This window comes from Lynx canadensis, chromosome D2 (genome assembly GCF_007474595.2).
Source record: "Lynx canadensis isolate LIC74 chromosome D2, mLynCan4.pri.v2, whole genome shotgun sequence".
In the NCBI taxonomy this organism is placed as follows: domain Eukaryota; kingdom Metazoa; phylum Chordata; class Mammalia; order Carnivora; family Felidae; genus Lynx; species Lynx canadensis.
In genome coordinates, this window is record NC_044313.2 from 37,334,495 (window position 1) to 37,350,881 (window position 16,387).

A 16,387-nucleotide genomic window follows, 5' to 3' on the forward strand; every position below is an offset into this window, starting at 1 on the left:
TTATATAATTCCAAGTGGGATCGGGATAACAACTATGGGTTAGATGGCATTACATTAATTGTTCCTGAGTTTTCTTTTTACCAAAGTTAAGTCACCATCTCATTTTAAAACCTTTTTTAAATAAAACAAGGCCGTGTTTACATGTTGAGGTTAACCACGGACCCTACCACTCAAGTAAGACATTTTTAATATAAAAAGAAAGTAATGAGAAAAAAGGTGGAAGCCGGTTACGTGAGAAGTAAGCCATTTCGATGTATTTGCAATTTAATAACGTTTGTTATGCCAAGAGAGAGTTGCCCTGTCCTTTTTAAAGCCTGTTGTTGAATGATGTGGGGCTGCTTTTGAGAACATTCACTGGAGAGAAATGAACTGAGTGCTTGTCTGTCATTGACAAGGTACAAACAGGAACCCCCTGACCGTGACCTCAGATAGTAATTTTAATTGTGGGTAGAACACGCGTTTCCTATAAGCTTTGCCAGGCACTGTTGCTTCTCGTTTGTTCAATTTCTGCTGAAGAGGTGAAAGAGAGACGACTGCTGGCTTCTTTGGACAGATGGAGGTCTAATGGATATGAAGTCGGGGAATTCCTGATCCTTTGCCAAATTAATATTCATAAGCGTCGTGTTGGTCTCAGTCTGTGGCAACCCGTGTGATTTGGCAGCTGGAAACTTTAGTGCATGCTCCTTATGGAATGGGTATTGACTTTATCGATGCCCGGCAGATGCAGAGCTAAGATGAGTGATGTTTATTTGCTTCTGTAATCCCAAGGGCTCAAGGCACTTGACACATTTTTGATAGCCCTCCAGAGTGTGGCTCCGAAACCCTGCAAACCCCTGGGCAAGAGGCTGAATTCTCAGGAGCGTTGCTCGTCCGCTGGTGAACGCATGCAGGATCCAGTTCTCTGTCGTACCAGGGATATTTCGGTGGACATCACTCCTGCCTGAATCCCGGCATCAGATGGAGGTTCTGCAGGCTGTATACCGCCTCCACTCCTCTTGTAAGCAGTTGTGAATCTGTGAGTAGCCAACCTACGTCACTGAAATGGAAAGCAACGCGGTGAGGATCAAATTGTCTTCTATTTATGAGGCAATGAATCTTGCATTTTCAATAAATATTGGTTGGGGGCTTGCTGTATGTTAGGCTTGTTCTAGTTGCTGGGAATCCAGCAGCATTTAAAGAAGATAGGCAAGATTCGCTCCCTCATGGGGCTTACAGTTTTGTAGTGAAGACAAACAGGAAACAAGTTAATGAATGAGACAACTTCAAATAGTGGTAGCTACATGAAAATGAAAAAGCCTAATTAGTGGAGAGTTACTAGGATTTGGGGGGACAGGGAATGTCGTAAATTATTATGGTGGGGAGGGGCTATCTTGGAGGCATTTGACCTAAGATCTGAATGGTAAGAAGGGGCCATCTATGTGAAGATACAGCATGAGGGGGCTTGCTGGCATGAAGGGGCTTTCTAGGCATGAAGGAACAAATGCAGAGGTCATGAGGCAGAAATGAATTTGAATTTGGCAAGTTCAGAGAACAGAAAGAAGGATACTGCTCCTCCCATGGTTGAGAGGAAGAGTTCTAGAAGGTGACGTTTGAAGATTGAAAAGGGTCGGATCGTTCAAGGCCTTATGTTATAAGGATATTAGGTCATATTCTCAGGGCAAGGGAGAAACCATTAGAGAGTCTTAAGCAGGGTCTGATAAACAGTGCTTCTTTCTACCCAACTTTACAGTTATAGTCTATAGTCTTCCCTTTTTATATCCTGACTTTTTACTGTCTAATGTTCCAGATTTAAAAAAAAAATTTTTTTTTAATGTTTTTATTTATTTTTGAGACAGGCAGAGACAGAGCATGAACAGGGAGGGTCAGAGAGAGGGAGACACAGAATCTGAAACAGGCTCCAGGCTCTGAGCTGTCAGCACAGAGCCCGACGCGGGGCTCGAACTCACAGACCGCGAGATCATGACCTGAGCCGAGGTCGGCCGCCTAACCGACTGAGCCACCCAGGCGCCCCAATGTTCCAGATTTTTTATAAATACTTATATATATTTGATAAAAAAAAGAGATCATGCCTAGTTTTACAACTGAATTCATCCACATATCTATATATCTGGAACAACTTCCCTGGTCGGTAATTACATGTTACAGTCCATCATATATGCATCATAGCCAATGTCATTAACCCCAATCAATTGAACTAGTAAGGGTTACTGTCTTTGTTTTCTCTGGTTATAAAAGTAATACTTGTTCCTTGTTATATTTTTTGTTTTGTTTTTTGTTCTTATATTTTTAAGTAGTACAGAATTAGATAAAATAAAATTGTACCTATTTCTAACTTCATTTTATGTCGTCTGAGTGCCCAAGTTTACTATTTGGAGGGAATAATTACCTAGTTAACATATGTACCTAAAATATAGTTTTGACCTCAATAAGAAAATGTTAGTTTATATATTATTGAAAGGGTCTTTTTTAATTAACAGAGACATGCTCTTAATGAAATAATTTTGGGTTTTCTTTTTCTGCCTGATGTCTATACCCTTCTAATTCCTTTTTTTTTTTTAATTACATTTTTTTAGTGTTTATTTTTTGACAGAGAGAGAGAGACAGAGTGCCACGAGGGAGGGGAAGAGAGGGAGACACAGAATCTGAAACAGGCTCCAGGCTCCAAGCTGTCAGCATAGAGCTTGACACAGGGCTTGAACTCACGGAGTGAGAGATCATGGCCTGAGCTGAAGTTGGACGCTTAACCGACTGATCCACCTAGGCACCGCCCTCCCCGTACCCTTCTAACTCCTAAATCAGTAATTGCACACAGGATAGCAATAGCATATAGTAGGATGTATGCCAGATTAGGAGTTAGGAGATCTGAATTTAGTTCCACTCTGCCTTTAAGCAGCTGTGCATACGTAGACAGATTGGGGCTCCAAGCCCCTAATCCAGTGCTCTTTCCCCTGCACCATGAGGAATTCTCCCTTGTGGTTTTGCCAGGTACCCCTGTTGCACCATCGTGCTTTCCTCCTGAAGCTCAAAAGACCTGGTCTTTGAGTTTTCAGAAATTGGATGCAAACAATGCAACATACAATAGTTTGATTTGAGAATGATATACATTTCTTATTGGCATAAATGGTAAATGTTCCCCTGAATTGCTTTGTTTCTACTTCTACTCTTTAAGAATACATAAATAAAACGGAAGAAGCTTGATACCCAAGGAGAACGTGTTGATCAGTGTGGCACATGACCAGATGGATGGGGTCTGAGTGGACTTAGCATATGCATACAGTAGTTTCCCACCCCCTTATCCTCAGGGGATACGTTTTAAGATCCCCAGAGGATGCCTGAAACCAAGCGTAGTACCAAACCCTATTTATACCATGTTTTTCCCTAAACATACATGCCCATGATAAAGTTTAATTTATGAGTTAGGCAAAGTAAGAGGATTAACGGCAATAATTATAAAATATAACCATTATAATAGTATACTGTAATAGAAGTTATATGAATGTGGTCTCTCTCTCTCTCTCTCTATCACATTGTACTGCACTCATCTTCTCCTCATGACAGTAGGAGATGGTAAAATGCCTACGTGCTGAGATGAAGCAAGGGGAGTGATGTAAGCATGGCCTTCTTAAGGCTTAATTGTTTTGCTTTTCATATTTTAGTTGTATAGCACACCAGAAGTTGATGTTTGTGAATAGTGTGAGATGGGGGGCTGTGGGGTTTTGTGTTAAGATTTTTGCACACTCACATGTGGGGTATGTTTTCATCATATATTTTCTGTGTTTAGGGGACACCTATTGTGAACATTGGATCTCCTGAACTAATCCAATAATTTTCTTATGTCTCCACTCTAATATTCTATGTCTTTGTGTTTTTGTCTGCTTTTTGGGTAGACAAAGCTTTACCTTCCAATTCTTCTATTACATTCTAAATTTCTTTTTTTAAAATTTTTTTTAATGTTTAGTTTTTTTATAATTTTATTTTTTTTTATTTTATTTATTTATTTTTCAACGTTTATTTATTTTTGGGACAGAGAGAGACAGAGCATGAACGGGGGAGGGGCAGAGAGAGAGGGAGACACAGAATCGGAAACAGGCTCCAGGCTCTGAGCCATCAGCCCAGAGCCTGACGCGGGGCTCGAACTCAGGGACCGCGAGATCGTGGCCTGGCTGAAGTCGGACGCTTAACCGACTGCGCCACCCAGGCGCCCCTAATGTTTAGTTTTGAGAGAGAGAGAGAGTGTGTGAGCAGAGGAGGGGCAGAGAGAGAGAGGGAGACACAGAATCCAAAACAGGCTCCAAGCTCCAGGCTGTCAGCACAGAGCCCTATGTGGGGCTTGAACTCATGAACTGCAAGATCGTGACCTGAGCTGAAGTCAGATGCTTAGCTGACTCAACCACCCATGCGCCCCTAAATTCCAACTTTCCACTATCATTATTTTTGATTCCAAGAGTGTTTTAGTTCCTAAATGTTTCTTTTTTAAAGACTCCTTTCGTTTCATTTATGCACTTTTTTGTGTTTCTGAGGATAGTAACTATAGTGGTTTTTAAGTTGAAGTTTTTTAAGTTTATTTAATTTTAAGTTATTTAAGCCTTTACGTTTATTTATTTTTTATTTATTTATTTATTTATTTTTTTCAACGTTTATTTATTTTTGGGACAGAGAGGGACAGAGTATGAACGGGGGAGGGGCAGAGAGAGAGGGAGACACAGAATCGGAAACAGGCTCCGAGCCATCAGCCCAGAGCCCGACGCGGGGCTCGAACTCATGGACTGCGAGATCGTGACCTGGCTGAAGTCGGACGCTTAACCGACTGCACCACCCAGGCGCCCCTACGTTTATTTATTTTTGAGATAGAGCACCCACAAGCAGAGAGAGAGGCAGAGAGAGGGAGAGAGAGAATCCCAGGCAGGCTCTGCACGATCAGTACAGAGCCGAATCCGGGCTCAAACCCCAAACTGTGAGATCATGACCTGGGCTGCAACCAAGAGTCGGACAGACATTTAGCCGACTGAGAGCCATCCAGGCGCCCCATCCTTGCCTTTTTTCTTTTAAGCTCTGAATTGTCCTTATTTCCTCTGAGTTCATTCCCCACCCTCCTCCCCTTCTGAATCCCCCATCCCAGCTCTTATATTAGAGGCTTTTAATTATCTGGTGATCTTTGGTTGTCTGTTCATTTAGGAATGAGACACTAAGAAGCTGATCAGAAGGTCTTATGAATTGGCAGCTGCATTGTGAATGAGTTTTGTTGGATCTGGCAGTTTTGTTGGACTTAGTTCCTGCATCCCCCAAGTGACAGTGCCTTTTTCCTCAGCGTGGTCGGTCGCTCCAAAGATAGAGCTCAGTCTTCTGCCTGGAGGTTAGAAGGCTGACTGCTAGTCCAATGGGGCCAGGGTGTTTCACCATTTAGCATGATTTCTATTTAATCCCCTGTGTTCCTGTGGTGCCTCGCCTCCCCGCTCTATTCTCCTGTAGTCTGCTATCCCCAGTAGGTGTGCAGCCTATCCACAGAGTAAAATCTAGCTTTCTTCCAGGGAGGGGAAGGCTAATTGTCTAGGGGGCAAGAACTTTTAAAGACCTTCCATTAATCCTCCTATTTTTAACCCCATCCTGTTCTGGCTGCCTTTAGAAATCCTCTGTTCCTTCATGCCTGACACTTTCTGAGATTCTGCAGTTGGCTTACTTTTTATTGTATTCCTTCCCTGTTGGTTCGGTTCTCTGTGTTGCTACATTGTATATACCATCTGTTGGGTCACTCCCAGCTTCCCCCAGGTGGTTCACCTCTTTTACCTGCTGTTCCCTTCTCTCCTTTCCCTGTATCTTTGTGGCTTCTTTCTTAATTTCTTTACTATCAGTGGTGTTTTAGGAGAGAGCAGATGTAAACCTGTGTTTTCAACCTGCTGTATTAAATCAGAAGTTGTATGTACCACAATTTATCCAACTGATTTCCTGCTAATGGAAACTTATTCCGTTGTGTTTGGAGTTATAAATCATGCTAATGACGGGGCACCTGGGTGGCTCAGTCGGTTGAGCCTCCAACTTCAGCCCAGGTCACGATCCCTTGGTTTGTGGGTTTGAGCCCTGCGTCGGGCTCTGTGCTGACAGCTCGGGGCCTGGAGCCTGCTTGGGATTCTGTGTTTCCCTCTCTCTCTGCCCCTCCCCCACTCTGTCTCCCCAAAATAAATAAACATTAAATTTTTTTTTTTAAATAATACTAATGTGCCCTTAATACAAATATATCTGAGCCCATGGGGGAGCGTTGCTCCATGACATTACAAACTGTAGAAGCCTTGGGTCTGAAGTTAAGTTTGTTTAAAGTTTTGACAGATACTGCCTAATATGACTCAAAAAAATTGAATCAACTAATACTCCTATCAACAGTGTGAGACAGAACACATGTTTTTATTCGTGAACTAGCTATATATCCTCCTTGATCCTTGACTGACAGATTTCTCTGTGAGGTTGAAAACATTCTATTTAATAATTTTGGCAGATTTCGCATTAGGTAACCGAAAAATTCAATACTGAACATTATAGTTCTTCAAGACAAAAAATGATACCATGTGGGTGATTAAATTACCAACAGGAATGGAGCCAGTATGATTGCCTGGATTTTCTTTATCTCTACTCTATTCTTGTGGCTCATAGTACTTCAGTTTCATAGGCTTCCAGAACTTTAAGTATTAAAGGAACTGATGATCGATTTGGTAATAGTCTGCTTTCACAAAATTGCTTTAGTGAGCATCCTTCATTTGTCTGCTTCATGTCACAAACTCATTCTCCTGATCCTTCTGCTTCTGACATGGCTGCTGGCCTATCTGATTACGTGAGTGCTTCTGCAAAAAGAGGTAAAAAATGCAGTTAGGCCTGTAGAACGCTGGTAGTATAAGTATGTGGGATAGAGAACCAGCTGAGAACTGGGAAGAGCCACAGACAGGGAGTTTGACAGCTTTGGGTTTGCATCCTGGCTCAGCCACAGATTATTGCACGATCTTGGAAAATCATGTAGGCTCTGAGCCATATTTATGTAAGACAAGAATAACAATGGTTACAAAAACTAGTAAGGATTTTTGGGTGCAGTGAAAGAAATCAAATTCAACATGACTAAAATCAAAAAACAAATTCATTTATTTACTTAACAGAGAACCCCAGGGATAGAATTTAGACATAGCCGAATTCAGATGTTTACACAATTCCAGAAATATGTATTTCTTTACCTCTCGCTCCTTCTCTTTCCTGGGTTGGCTTCATTTTAGGTGGGGGTCTCTCAAAGTGGAGAGAAAAATGGCTTACCACGGGGGCCTGGGCAGCTCAGTCGGTTGGGCATCCGACTCTTGGTTTCGGCTCAGGTCATGATGTCACAGTTAAGGGGTTCGGGTCCCTCGTCAGGCTCTGTGCTGACAGTGTGGAGCCTGCTTGAGATTCTCCCTTTCTCTCTGCCCCTCCCCTGCTTGTGCTCTCTCTGTCTCCTAAAACAAATAAACGAACTTAAAACAAAATAAAACAAAAAATGGCTGCCAGCAGCTCTTTATATCCATTCTGGGTCTTGGGAAGCCCATGCAAAGAAAGCACTCTTTCCCAACTGTTTCGGCAAATGTCCTGCAGCTGACTCTTAGCTCTAGCTTGGCTCATAAGTGTCTGGTCAGTCAGTGTCTCCAGCTGGCCAGGCCTCTCCAGGAGCGTGTAGGTTCTCAAAGCATGTGAACCGAGAATAGATAAGATGCCCAAGGAAAGCTGCTGCCGCCTCTAGGTAAGGACAGGATGCTGGGCAGAAAGAAAACAAGAGCTGTTTTTCTCACTGGATGGTCTCAGGCTTAAATACCGTAATATTTTGAATATAAGCTCCATAGCGCATATAACATAGTAAAGTATTCTTTTTGTCCCATTTTATGGATACTCAACCCACGTAAATTATTTGTAGTTAATTTTTGCAAGTTCTTTTAGGCCTGGAGGGCCTCATGCTTATTCCTAAACTACTCTTGTCCCAGGCCACATGACCTGAAGGATAACTTTAAGGGAACATTAATAACCTTTAGTGGATAGTCTATGTGCATTTATCATCATCTTTATAGAGTCTTGTTTAAAATGCCTTGGTCAGAGGCACCTGGGTGGCTCAGTCGGTTAAGTGTCTGACTTCAACTCAGGTCGTGATCTCATGGTTCGTGAGTTTGAGCCCCGTGTCAGGCTGTGTGCTGACAGCTGGGAGCCTGCTTCGGACTCTGTGTCTCCCTCTCTCTCTGCCCCTCCCCTGCTTGAGCTCTGCTTCTCTTTCTCTCTCAAAAAATAAATACACATTAAAAAAATGTTTTTTTAATGCCTTGGTCAATGAGATAATGCTCACGATAGATTATTTTATCTTGGTATATAATGGTTATGGTCAATTAAGACATGCACAGTTTTAAAACATTGAAGTTGATCTTTTGTTTGCTTGTTAGTATGACACCGAAAACAGAAGAAGCCATTGGGAGGACATGGTTATCATATTAGTGCAAAGTATGACAGCATCTTCCAAATATTCCCTGTTTCTCTTGGCAGCCAATCTTGACATTATCCGTGAACTGATCTAAACTTTTCTTGAATCTACTTATACCTAAATTGGTATTGCCTCCGGAGATGAGAGCCATAATTTTTTTGTGGGTCCTATCAATACACCTCATTTTGTGTGATGGTATGTTGAGTGAGTACTATTTACAGACTATAATAAGCTGCAACTGTATTTTTCATCTCCTGTTTTCCTTTAGAATGTGTTCCATAGGGAATAACCCTCTGCCATCTCTCTAAATGAAAACGTGGACAGGTCCCATGGCTCTCTGTTCATTCTTGGGTAGCAGGTGGCCCCATGGCCACCTCAAGTCCTGAACATGGTCTCGATTCAGACATTAGAATAGCTAACCCATGCAGGTAGTGGAAACATAGAATTGAATTTAATGTCAATCCTCACCTCCTCCCCCAGGCAAGGCCACTAAAATGTTGGCTGTTTGTAGTAGCAGAAGGAGGCATGATTCTTTCCCCTTCCCCAGCTTAATGTTTCTTCCTCACTAGCTTGCTGTAATTTTTTTTTTTTTTTAACTCCTTGGGACCTGGCTTAAGTAGGAGAGGGGATTAGGAGAATAGGGCACAATGTTACACTTGTCAACTCTTTATCTGGCGGGTGATGTTTGTTTTTAGTTCTTGTTTTTTGTTTTTGGGTTTTTGTTGTTTTTCAGCCCTTGGAGCACAGCACCTGTGAGGCATGTAGTACTTCTCATCTGGCTGCCTGCAACCCCCTTGGCTCCTGGTTCTCCAGGGATTATGGACCTTTGCTGTTAGAGAACCATCTCCCATCAGGAGGCCCTCCTGGGCAGAAGTGTAATGGCTCTAGACAGTTCTTTCCTCAGCAGGGTCTGTGCCTGGCCCAGGGGAAACGATGTGGCACCTGTTGAGTCACCTTGAGGGATGGGGGAATTCTGTCTCCTTCATGCCAAGGTCAAACCCATGTATTAGCTACTCTTGGGATTCCCTGGACCTGGACTCATGTCTCCCTCCTCTGTTCTCAAATGCAGAGTCCAAGTAGGCCCCCCCAAGGTTTCACTGACACCTTACTTTTTCTAAACTTGAGGTAGGGTGGGGGTATCCCCTCATCTCTAAGGAAATTGTCTTTAAAAACTCCTATTCATTTATTTATTTATTTAGATAGATAGATAGATAGATAGATAGATAGATAGTGAACAGGGGAAGGGTGCCCAGTGTGGGGCTTGAACCCATAACCACAAATGAGATCATGACCTGAGCTGAAATCAAGAGTTGGACACTTAACCGACTGAGCCACCCAGGTGCCCCCCCCCCCCCCCGCCTAAAATCCTCTTTTTATTTTCTAACTCTCAGTTCTTTTGTATTCTCAAAGCTAGATGAGGAGCCCAAGAGTTGTGGAATGAGATTTTTGTGTGTAAGTTCCGAAGACAGTCATCTGGCCTGTCACAATAGAATTTCACATTTATTTTACTTGGGTGTTTCAGATAAGACTTTAATGTTAACAGACTTGTGGTATGATTAAAACATTTTTTTTTTTTTTTCCGTCTCTGTCCCTGGCTCCTGGCACAGCACTCCTAAAACTCTTGGCATTTCCTGAGTGATAGGGGAATGTCTTTTGTTATTCATAAGGAACCACTTCTTAGCACACTGGAGTCTGCTAAGGAGGTGATGTAGGGTGGGGCCCTGGGTAGCCTCAGGATGGGGCTGGTCACCAGAATGACCATGTGATTTGGACTTGCAGCCATACTCACTAATTTCCTGGGAGCAGCAAGAAGTGGGGCTAGAGATTGGGCTCTGTAGTGAGTCAGGTGGGAGTTTGTTTTTTGTTTTTGGGTTTTTCGTTCTTGTCGCTCAACCCTTCGAACACAGCACCTATGAGGCATTCAGTACTTCTCATCCGGCTGTTAGCAATTAAGAGAGCTTCCAGGTTGGTGAACACATCCACATGAATTCATCTGCCAGGAGGGTGGCCCGTCCCAAGTCCACAGACGGGAGCGCCCGACTCGGGACCCTTCTGGTCCTTGCCTTACGTACCTTTTCATCGGTTTCCTCTGTATCCTTTATAATAAACCCGTATATGTAAGTAAAGTGTTTTCTTGAGCTCTGTAAGCTGTGCTAGCAAATTATCAAACCTGAGGAGGGGGGCGTAGGAACTCGAGTTTCTAGCTGGTCAGTCAGGAGTACAAGTGGCCCAGAATTTGAGATGGTGTCTGGAGCAGGGGCAGTCTTGTAGACGAGTCCTTTAACTTGTAAGTTCTGATGCTGACTCTGGGTTGATAGTGTCAGAATTGAATTGTGGACATGCCGTTGGTGTAGGATTGCTGGAAGACTTAAGAATCAGAGAATACTGTATTACATATAAGCCACCGCAGTCTCTTCTAGCCTTCCGGAATTGCTGGCAGGTTCTGAGATTTGTTGCAAGTCCAGATTCATCATACCTACTCGTCGTGATTTTTTAATCTTCAAGCCCATTAACCTTTGATCTATTTCTTTGCCTACTGAAGAAGAGCCCTTCGTGGACCCTTCTGAAATTGTTCTATTTTTCTTGATTTTTTTTTTTTTTAATTTTTTTTTTTTCAACGTTTATTTATTTTTGGGACAGAGAGAGACAGAGCATGAATGGGGGAGGGGCAGAGAGAGAGGGAGACACAGAGTCGGAAACAGGCTCCAGGCTCTGAGCCATCAGCCCAGAGCCCGACGCGGGGCTCGAACTCACGGACCGCGAGATCGTGACCTGGCTGAAGTCGGACGCTTAACCGACTGCGCCACCCAGGCGCCCCTATTTTTCTTGATTTTCAAGTGAATGGAACTGTAGCATTATGGATGCTGATGTTTGATACAAGGGGAATTACATTTTTTTAGTTTGTCCCTATTTCCCCTTGATGATGGCCAGAAATTATATTGACTCTCTTGATCACAGAAGCACTTGAACTGATGATACCTTTAGGGACTATTCAATAACAGATTTACACCTTTTTTTTTTCATCATTTCTGAAATAACAAACATTATTGTGTGTTCACAGGTTTAGATACATGTAATACACTATTGACTCAAAAGGAAATATATATCCAAATGATATTATCCTCATAAAAGCAGCTACCTTAGGAATTTTTAAGGTCAGTCTATTGTTCACAATATTTTAGAGCCTCATGTTTTGAAACTGCTTTAAATCTTTAGCATATTCTTTTGAATGTCCTCAACAATGGCTATTCACTCCAAGAAAGTGACTATGATTTTTGGAAACATCAAAAATCATTGGAAACCACATCTGAGTGTGATATTGATTATTCATTTGAGCAGTACTGTTAAGGTCAAAATAGTGTATCTATAAAATGGTGGGCCTGGTTTCCTTATTTAAATGAAAACAATACCAAGGATAATTGTAAGGCTTTTTTGACAATGATAATACCATTGATATACCCACATTTTGTAGAGATAACTTTAAAAGTAACAAGTATAATCACTCTTTCTTTCCTCATGAAAGACTCCTTCCATGAGGCTGTAAGATATCTAGTGCCGACAGGGAAGTGAGCCACTCTCTAGTCACTTTCCTGACATATCAGTTCTCATTTTGACTCTTGTCACATCAAAGCTTCTACTTACCCTGATACTGTGCAGAATGATCTCAACCAGACCTTGCCATGTCTGGCTATCGCCTGTATCTCAGTTCCCCTTGAGCTTTTTCCATCCTGGGACATATCCTTCCTCCTTATTTCTTTTATAAGTGGGAAGTGGTCCTTTGGGAATCCATACTGCTCAGAAAAGGAGCATCTGTAGATTTGTAAGGCATCATTTGGTGGAGAACTGTCATTGTAATTGGTTTGTTGCTGCTGGTATCCCAGGCGTACGTATTGCAATGCCCGAATTAATTAAAGCTAGATTATTTAAAACATTTTTTAAGTTTATTTATTTATTATGAGAGAGATGGGGAGAGAGTCAGAGAGTGTGGGGGAGGGGCAGAGAGCTAGGGAAAGGGAGAGAATCCCAAGCAGGCTCCACATTGCCAGCGTGGAGCCTGATGTGGGGCTCGAACCCACAAACCTTGAGATCATGACCTAGGCTGAAACCAAGAGTTGGGTATGTAACCTACAGAGCCACCTAGGTGCCCCAAAGCGAGGTTATTTTCAAACCTCACTGACTCTCGCACAGTCTATTCGAGGGTGAGGGGGTTTGGTTGCCAAGCTCTCAGCACTTCTGGAGGCTTGGAATTAATTCAGAAAGGAAAGGGAAATTCTGCTATGCAGAATCAAGGTACCACGATGCCACCGACAGTGAGGAGCAGGTACCCAGATCCTCTTCTGAAAGACTATTGCGTATGTGACTCCCTGAGCACAGTGCCTCGCCTGTGGATCAGCGCTCACAAAATAGTAGCTTGTTGCTGTTTTGATGATATTCATCTATAGAATTAAAATGCTGAGTTGTCTTTTGGCCACACCATCCTGGGTATTTCCTTTAAATACCCAATTAGTCAGTCAAATGTTATTCCCCCTTAGAGAAGTCTTGTTGCCTTGCCCAGGATGGCCATGCTCGTTTGGAGGAATCTGACCCTTCGTACAGATCCCACAGAGCCTATGGCCTCCTTCCCAGCCAGCTGTGAAAGGGATTGATGGCGGCCCTCCAGCAGCTTTCTGGAGCACTGCCGCCGGGCAGTGTGAAGGTCTTCATTTCATCCCATACTTCCAAATTTCATCCTTGAGCGTCTTTTGACCTGCAGGGGTCCATTCACCTCTAGGAAGCAACACGGATCTCTTCTGGAACACTGTGTATCTACTGCTTTCTGACCTAGGACCTTTGAACTGCCAACTGCAAAAGGAACTTTTCCTCAGAATTACATTATCCATACTAGAAGCTGAGTTGAGAAGAGGAGAAATAAGGGATCTAGGAGGCCTCTGTTTCTGTAACATTGGTTTCCTCTCCTCCCTCTGTTTCTACTTAGTACATGTCACGGTCACATAACTTACATATGTAAATTACAAATTACGTTTGGCTCTGGTTTTTCAAATCTTTCTTCCCCAGAAAGAGTTAATGATCCTTTTTTTGTTTGTTTGTTTTTAATCCTAAACCTCCTTGGATGTCCATTTCTCAGTCTTTGTGGACTTCTTGTTTGTTTCATAAACCACAGGAGGCGTTTCCATGTAACCCCAGATGCTCACCCGTGCCAGGCAGTGAGCTTGCTGCCCACCAACCCTGCAAGACACACATCAGCTTCCCCTTCCATCTTCTGGGGACCAAATAGCTCATTAGGAACTATTTCAGCTAATTGCCACAAATGCTAGAGATTTCTGCCTCTGCTCTGGTTAATTTTACAAAATGACTCCAGGCTCTTGACTTTTTCTGGGTCTTTTTTTATCTTTTTCTCTTTGTTTCTTTTATTCTAGGTTGTCTCTGTTGCTCTCAGACTGTCAACAGTGATCTCACACTTGGTTACAGATTTGTCTGTGATACCAACCCCCCCCCCCCCACACTATGACTGCTGCTTACCGTTGGTGGGCCTGAAACCCATAACTTGTTCATGTAGAAGATACAGTGGAAACACACTGGCCTTTGGAACATAGACTTCAGCCATTCATCAGCCTTTTTTTTTTAAAGTTTATTTATTTTTTGAGAGAGAGAAAGCAAACGGGGGAGGGGCAGGAAGAGGGAGAGAGAGAACCTCAAGCAGGCTTTGCACTGATCGTGGGATGATAGCCCCAATGCGGGACTGGATCCGATGAACTGTGAGATCGTGACCTGAGCTGAAATCAAGAGTTGGATGCTTAACCAACTGAGGCACCCAGGCGCCCCACCCCCCCATCAGCCTTTTTTGCTGTGTTCTTAATTAGTTGCGTTTTTGAGAAATGAGAACCAAGTAAATTGAATTTATATTATTCGACACTCTATTCTAAGTGAGGAATACCAGTTTAAGACGTGAGTGATTAAGTACCTGCAAAGCCGTACTTCTCAATCTTATAGACGATTGTCTTGTAGAAATCAAAATGTTTATTTTCTTGGTTCAGATTATTCTCATTCCAAGATCCTGCAAGTATCCAATATAACTCAAGCCTTTATTTATTCTTACTCTGAAGATGTTAAGTAACTCTTTCCCTTGCCCCCAGAGAAGACAATTCTGTCATTGTCCACATTCTTTCAAAACATAGGTCAAAGAAGACCGAATGAGATTCTTATGGGAGCCTAGGATGTCCTGAGCAAGAACATCAGATTCTCATTCCATCCAGTACAGTTGTTAAGGTGGACATGTTCATTCCCTGTTACTTACTTATCAAATATTGCATCACTGAGGTGTCTGGGTGGTTGTCGGTTAAGCATCCGACCTCAGCTCAGGTCATGATCTGGCGGTTTGTGGATTCAAGCTCTGCATCAGGCTCTGTGCTGGCAGCACAGAACCTGCTTGGGATTCTCTCTTCCCCTCTCTCTGCCCTTCCCCTGCTTGCACACATGTGGGCAAGGGCTCTCTCTCTCTCTCTCTCTCTCTCTCTCTCTCTCTCTCTCCCCCCCCCCCAAAATAAATAAATAAACAACAAATATTGCATCACTTTGTAAGAGGAGAACAAACTTGGAAATTATAGTGAAAGACCATGCTGGAATAAATTTATTTTACATACACACACCACACCATACCACATACCCCACACCACACATATACATATATGAAAAAAAAAACAACAATAAAAATTAAACTCTGCCGGGGCACCTGGGTGGCGCAGTCGGTTAAGCGTCCGACTTCAGCCAGGTCACGATCTCACGGTCCGTGGGTTCGAGCCCCGCGTCAGGCTCTGGGCTGATGGCTCAGAGCCTGGAGCCTGGTTCCGATTCTGTGTCTCCCTCTCTCTCTGCCCCTCCCCCGTTCATGCTCTGTCTCTCTCTGTCCCAAAAAAAATAAATAAACGTTGAAAACAAAAAAAAATTAAAAAAAAAAAAAATAAACTCTGCCAATTGAATTGTTTCCTTAGACAACCTTAAAATATGATCAGAAAGCTTCTCTTTCCACAAATAGATTTCTTGTTTTCAGCCTGTTGGGAAGAAAAGAAGTGAGGGGTACCCTTTAATTCGTGTATGAAAGAGTGGTCCCAAAGCAAAGCCCTCTCAGGTATTACTGGAAGGAGAAAGATCTTGACAAGTTTGAATAAAGACAGTAAACATAAGCATGATAAATATAATAAATGGGAAATGTTATCTCTGTAAAATATATAAAAAAGCATATATAAATGTATGGAAAATGGAAAAACCCAGCTTACTTAGTTACAACTGTGTAAAATGGTTTTGTTACTGTTTGTAAGAAGGCTATGAGTATTATGAGACTTTCAAAAAATACACGAAAAGACCATTCATCATCTTTCCTCACACCACTACTTTCTATTTTTGTACATTCCTTTCTCATTTTGTCTGTATGCATCTGTATTTTCTGTAGGTGTGCTCAGAGCACGCACATTTTGTGTTCTGACTTTGGGTTTGCCCAGCATAGGCGTGTTTTTGGTGCTGCCCCAGTCCTCATGACCATCATTGGGAAAGGCTTCATAATAATCCATGGCTTGGATGTGCCCTCCCTGTACCTCTTAGGAAAAGTCATTAAAAGGGAAGAGAATGTGGCTACGGATGTTTGGTATACAGGTAATTGCCTGCAAAGAATTGCTGCGTGCATTTCAAAAGGACCAACTAAATACTGCAAAGAAGTGAAAATTGGCTTACATGTTCAAAAGACATTGTATTTCTTGGATGTATTGTTTTCTCTTTCATTTTCTCTGCCACTCTCTCTCCATTATTTACTCTTTTGTATCATCTCTGTAGCATAAGAGAAAGTTGACATAGCAACATGAAGTCATTGGGTGGCTCCTTGGCTTTTTTCCTTTGGATACTCTAGCAAAAGAAACATGGGTACTTTCA

General features: G+C 42.5%; 1 protein-coding gene across 1 annotated transcript in view; it reads left to right on the plus strand.

Moving 5' to 3' along the window:
• The first annotated feature begins 204 nt into the window (after window positions 1-204).
• SLC16A12 (solute carrier family 16 member 12) overlaps window positions 205-16,387 on the plus strand; it is a 55,328-nt gene continuing 39,145 nt past the window's right edge. The window contains 1 exon segment of the mRNA XM_030334715.1: window positions 205-1,056. The gene's annotated coding sequence lies outside the window, so the exon portion shown is untranslated.